General features: G+C 28.3%; 1 long non-coding RNA gene across 1 annotated transcript; it reads left to right on the top strand.

The window, feature by feature from the left end:
- Positions 1-1,622: 1,622 nt before the first annotated feature.
- On the top strand, positions 1,623-6,191 carry LOC123274394. The gene is made up of 3 exons (XR_006511508.1): positions 1,623-1,982; positions 4,903-5,016; positions 5,734-6,191. It is a non-coding gene; the product is annotated as an uncharacterized LOC123274394 (long non-coding RNA).
- Positions 6,192-6,725: the final 534 nt, after the last annotated feature.

The following is a 6,725-nucleotide window of genomic DNA, read 5'->3' as shown; positions in this document are numbered from 1 at the left end:
ACTAAAAGGAAAAATGCACATTTTATGTTACAAAATAATCAAAATAGAATAGATTAATTTTTATGTTTACACTTAAGTTCTTTAGGTAGATTTCGTTAGAAATCTAACTATTGCATTCGTCCTCATGGTGGAATTTTCACCTGATTTTGCTATTCATATAAGTTTATAATTAATCAGAATATCTGCAAAGTTTTTAACCGATCTTGATGGAAACTTGGTACACATATTCTTTAGTTCTGTGTATCATTACCCTTGAACGAGTTCGAAGATGAGCAAAATCGGTCAATTAGTTTATGAAATGGCGGCCATTTAAATATATTTCAAAATAGTGAAAATTGCGTTTTCGGTCACTTCATTGATGTATAACTTTGGATTGAAAAAGAGATAGCTAATTTTTGAAAAATTCATGTGATAGCTCATGAAATAGCCTTTAATTTGATGTACATTATTAATATAATTATTGCACTATTTATGATTCATAGTAAAAGTATTTTTAGACAGATTTTTGCTCATCTTCGAACTAGTCCATGATAATTATCAAAATAGTAACCACACCATGAAAACTTTTGCAGAACTTCTTTATTGTAATTAATTTAAAAATTTGGTTTTCAACAAATTATAATAGCAAAAAATAAAGAGAATTTTTACATCAAGTGAAATCTACCTTCTATTTCGGTGAGGCCGAATGGCATTTTTAAGTAATAATTATTATTATGTAGGTACATAATAATATATCAAAAATTAAAATTCTCAGTTGAGTTGAATACAAAAGAATATTTTTATTATGTTTTATGATAATTAAAAATAAGAGTTTAATAATTATATATTTTATTATGTCAGTACCTAAAATAAAATCCCTTAAAAAATTCTTTTTAAATTAAAAATAAATTCCTTTTTTATGTTCTGCAAAGATATTTTGCTCGACAGGCAGAAAGCGTCAACTTCGGCCCGCTGTGCTAAATGAAGTTGCCGCTTCCCTGCCTTCGTCGAGCAAAATAGTATACACTCTCGGGAAGTAATAAGAAAGCCTCAGATCAGATGTTTGTTGACCTCGGCTTGCCTCGGCCAACAATTACATGTGCTCTGGAGACATTTCTTACTTTACTTCCCTAGGTGTGTAATATACTATTCCCAATTAAATAGTAAAACTGCGTGCCATAGTTAATTGTTTTAAAAAATTATTAAAAATACAGTCTTTTCATCGTCTAAGTCTTTTATATCTTGTATAGTTGATAGTAATAATCGCAATTATGATAATGAAAATTACAAATTATTAAAACAATTGACCAAATTGCTTGGTCTGATCTGCCAAAGTCTGCAATGATTGATATAGTAATAATAATAATAATAATAAATAATATTTAAAAAAAAAAAAAAAAAAACCCTATTTATCAAGAAACCAAAACTAAAAAATCAAAAATATCATTTCGATAATATCTTAGAAAGTACCCCACGCTTTTATTAAAATAAAATACATTTTTTTCTTATTTACACTACTATTCATTTATATTTATTAAAATTTTTTACACTATTCTTAATTCAAACTTATTAACATTTATTTTTTATTTTTTAGTTTGGTTTATTTATAAAAGCGTGTTTTTAAGTTTTTAACTCTTATTCATTTTAATCTACTATTAATTCCGTGATTATTATAAGTAACTGTAATAATGACTATTGCCTTGATTATTATGCCGAGCCGAGTGCTCAAATCAGAAAGGTACGCATGCGCAAGACCACGCGCTTGTCCTATCTCTCTTGCTCTCACGCAAAGGATTCGTGAAAAAATAATTTAATTCTGATGATCCTAATTAGGATATTGAAATAATCTTATCAAATTAGTGTATTGTCATCGGTCCTCGATAAGTCTACTAAGTTTAAATGAAATCTGACCGTTTGAAGTGGGTCAAAATCAAGCCCAAAGGAGTCGGTTACAAATAAACATACAAACAAACAAACATACAAGTGAAGCTAATATAAAGCGTGTAAAAATTAATTATTATTGTTATCATTAATGAAAAATACTCTGTTCTCTTTTGTCCAAGTCTCTTCTTGCTTAATTCTCTTAACAGGTGTACACTAGGGTGTGTCGTTTTAAGCGATATTTTTGTCTTACTAATACACCAGAAAATCGGATAGTTTATAGAAAATAAAAAATTATGCCGCTGGGCTAAAGGCTTTAAGTCCAATAGCGGCTTAGCTCATCAGAAAATTCGATTTCCCATTTAAATAACACAGGAAATATTTTTTTTTGTTTAAAGTTGATTTTTTCGTTATGAAAAAAATTTTTTTCTAAAAAATCTTCTTATGGCTTTTGTAGGAAATTAAATTCTCTACAAAAATATCTCTTTGGTCGAAGACTGTAGAAACACTAGATTTGAAGTTATAGCCCGTCAAACGGTAACATTTACAAAAAGACACATTAACTTCCATTTATTTTTCAATTTATTACTCTTACATAAATAATTTAATTTTATTGTACATTTTGGAGCATTAAAATTTTGAATTAAAGTATTGACTCGTTTTAGTACAATAATCTAAGTCAAATTATTATGAATTAGTCGTAATAATTACACAAAATTTTATTTTTTTATTCTTCTTAAAATGTTAAAATTAGTTTCTGCTTGTTAGCATTTGGAAATTTTTTCTGTGCATAGCTACAACTTGCAATAAGTACTGCTTCTTCTCTTCATCAGCAGTTAAGCTTTTATTTTAGGCTTCTATCAGTTTGACCGCCCGTGATAATCTTAATGTATATAGAATAAGCGAAAAGGAAATTTAGTATAGACCGGGTAGCTCAAATGGTAGAGTAGCCGACATGTCTTCGGAAGGTTCTGGGTTCGAGTCCCAGTCCGAGCTATCTGAACTTTTTCTCGCATATTCTATAAACTCTCATTAAGAAGGTCCTTCCTAATTCCTTTCTCAATCTCTTCCTCCCCCAATTATCCTGTTACGTGAATGTTGGAACGCTTCACGTAATAATTATCCGTAACTCCTCTTCTTTCCCGCTTCACAGCATTATTTAATTTTAAGTATATAAAATTATATATGCTGATAGTTTGATAGCCCGTTCATAGCATTATTAATAACGTGTAAATTAAAAAAAATTTTTAAGCAAGTATTGTAACTTTCGTCAGATGTCCACCGATCAGGATGTTAATTTAAAAAATCAGTTGAGAGTTTCAATCATTCAAAAATAATCAACGACTCTTCTGACGCAAAATCATACAATTTTTTGTTTAAGAAGGAATTAATATTAACATTTTTTACATTAATTCGTTTAAAGTTTTTAATTTGACTTTTTTTTCCTGAATCGATTCAATTAAATTTAATTTGATTTCTATACTAACATTATCATCAAATAATGACAAACAAATAAGTTGTTCAGATAGATACCACAAGTGATTGCTGAACTGTTTTGATGCTACTTCTGAAATATTTTTATTTATTTTTGTGTAATTCAGTAAATCTTTCATAAATTCTAAATCCTGTCGAGGAGCTTGAATCGCTGAAAGCGCACAGTACCATATGCTTTTATGTATACTAAAATGATGAAAATACAAATATGGCGGAGTCCCGAAGCTTCTGTCCGACTAAATGAAAATTGTTCTTGAAACAGATAAATTTTCAAGGAAAATATTTTTAAGGAAGATAATGTTTGTAATTATAACGATTAATTCATAATAATTTTTTTGCCCTCCAGGCGGAAAGTGGCAACTTTCGTCCCGCTGCGCTAAACTAAGTTGCCGCTTTCCGCCTTCGTCGGACAAAAAAATAGTATACACTCCTCGGGAAGTAAATAAGAAAGCCTCAGATCACATGTTTGTTGACCTCGGCTTCGCCTCGGCCAACAATTACATGTGATCTGAGACATTTCTTACTTTACTTCCCTAGGTGTGTAATATACTATTTTGGCCTCCGGGCGGAAAGTGACAACTTTCGTCCCGCTGCGCTAAACAAAGTTGCCGCTTTCCGCCTTCGTCAGGCAAAAAAATAGTATACAGCCCTTGGAAAGTAAAAAAGAAAAGCTCAGATCACATGTTTGATTACGTGTGATCTGAGGCTTTTCTTATTTTCCTTCCCAAGGGGTGTAATATACTATTGACTTACATTATTGTATTAAAACGTACTCCAAAATGTACAATAACATTAAATTATTCATGTAAGAGTAATAAATTGAAAATAAAATGGAATTTAATGTGTCTTTTTTTAAATGTTATCGTTTGGCGGGCTATATCTTCAAAACTAGTGGTTCTAACGTCTTCAACTAAAGAGATATTTTTTGTAGAAAATTTAATTTCCTACAAAAACCATAAGAAGATTTTTTGGAAAAAAGATTTTTTCATAACGAAAAATCCACTTAAAACAAAAAAAATTATTTCCTGTGTTATTTAAATAGGAAATCGAATTTTTTGATGAGCTAAGCCGCTATTGGACTTGGACCCTTTAGCCTAGCGGCATAATTTTTTATTTTCTATAAACTACCAGATTTTCTGGTATAGCGGTAAAAAAAATATAGCCTAAAAATGACATACCCCAGTGTACACACGCACTTGCTTTGATTTATACATACCAACTTACATACATATGTACAAAAAAAATACACAAACACGCACACAAATCTACGGCGAGAAAATGCATCTCTTCTTTACTACTGCTATATAATAATTTTACTCATACATCAATCATGAAGTTTTAATTTCGTAAATTGAAAACAATCTTATGTATTTCTTAATGAAAACCTGCATTTAAATGAAGTAAAAATATTCGTAGCAAGAAGAAACTTTTAACATTAAATATATAGTTAATGTGGACGCTTTACACATTAATTATTCAAATGATTTACATATTAAACCATAAATTAATTCTTTAATTTTTTATTTATTTATACAATTTTATTTTTAGTTTTGACAGCGATTAATTTTTATACTGCAGTATGTATTATAATTAACTGCGTATAATTTCAATTTTTAATACGAGTGCTGTTTCACGGCGGGGATCGGCAGTGACGACTGTCTGGTAAACAGAAAGCTGAACTCACATTATCAATAGTAGAATGTATATTTATATTTTGAGCATGGGCTGACTTATGTATTCTATTGCATCATATACTGTGATTATTTTTCCATTTAATTAATTAAATACGTGTTTTACATGTAATTTGTTAAATTATGTAGAAATGTAGTAACTCTATTTTTTAATAGTACATAGTTGTATTATTTATTTTTTGGAGACATGCATAATAGAATTAGTTGTCTATTGAACTTTAAGTTTTGGTCTTTCGTATTTGTAATATGAATGGGTTATTGTACTATCATTATCTAATTTAATTTTGAAAGGCCTATGGAGGTAAAAATAGATAAGGTTGTTTAGATGCCAATTTTCTGCGTTCCTCTCCACTACCTTACCAGTTCTGCTTAGATTTATATCCTCAATTTTAATTCCACAATCATCAGGTGGCAGATTTATGAACTTTAACTTGTCTCCGAGCTTCCTTTCAATTCCAGTATTTTTCGCAGACTCTGGGATATTGTACCCTATGCCATAAACTTTTCTTTTTTTTCTCTCTTTAGATTAAGGAAAAAATTTATTGATATTTATTCTTAGGTGATTTTCGAACTTAATGACTAGTTTACATAGGTCTGACAACTCTATTGTTATTTTTTCGCACATTGTTTAAAAAATAATGCTCAAAAAATTTGTATTTTATATTAATATAATTTTTTTTATGTTTAGGCATCACTTACTGAACTTAAGACACAAATTAAAAAACTTCGACATACTATAGAAGAACAAGGAAGACAAATAAAACTTAAAGATAACTTAATCATTGTCATCAAGGCTAAGAAATTGGAAGTGGAGAAGAAAAACGAGGAGTTGATCGAAATAAACAAAAAGTTACAGTCTGAAGTAATTATTCGTACAATAGTAAATTGAAAAATATATTTATTTATTGGAAGAAATAGAAAATAATGTGAAGTTTTGAACTCGTTTAGATTATTCATAAAATCTTAAATTGAATAATCCATTTATTTGTTGGGAAAATTAGAAAACAATACAATCAATCGAATTTCTTTAAAATCGATTGAATAATTCACAAAATCACAAATTAAATAATATATTAATTTGTTGGAAGAAATAGAAAACAATTCAACTTTTCGAGTTTGTTTAAATTTGTTTGAATTAGTCATAAAATCGTAAATTCAATAATCCGTTTATTTGTTGGGAAAAATAGAAAACAATACAATCAATCGAATTTCTTTAAATTCGATTGAATAATTCATAAAATCACAAATTAAAAATATATTAACTTGTTGGAAGAAATAGAAAACAATTCAATTCTTCGAGTTTTTTTTAATTTGTTTGAATTATTCATAAAATCGTGGAACTGAAAATTCATATTCACTCAGTATTCAAAGTAATTGGAACCATAAAATTTTAATCATTTTTCAATAATTTTCAATTTTACTAGTAAATGTTGAGAAAGATTCAATTTTTTGGTTTGAATTGTTTTGAATATTTTTCAATTCGATGCTCGGAATTCAAAGCAATTGAAATTAAAGAAGTCTGAATTTTTTTGAATAGTTTCTTATTTGGCTTCTAATTATTGAAAAAAATTCAATTCTCGAATGTCTCAATTTCAGTCAATATTTTTCAATTTTATGTAAAAAATTAAAATCAATTCAAAATTTTTTCAATTGTTTTCAATCAATAATTTTAATCAGGGA

The sequence above is a fragment of the Cotesia glomerata genome, unplaced genomic scaffold, assembly GCF_020080835.1.
Source record: "Cotesia glomerata isolate CgM1 unplaced genomic scaffold, MPM_Cglom_v2.3 scaffold_323, whole genome shotgun sequence".
Lineage (NCBI taxonomy): Eukaryota > Metazoa > Arthropoda > Insecta > Hymenoptera > Braconidae > Cotesia > Cotesia glomerata.
This window is presented reverse-complemented; position numbering and strand designations above follow the sequence as displayed.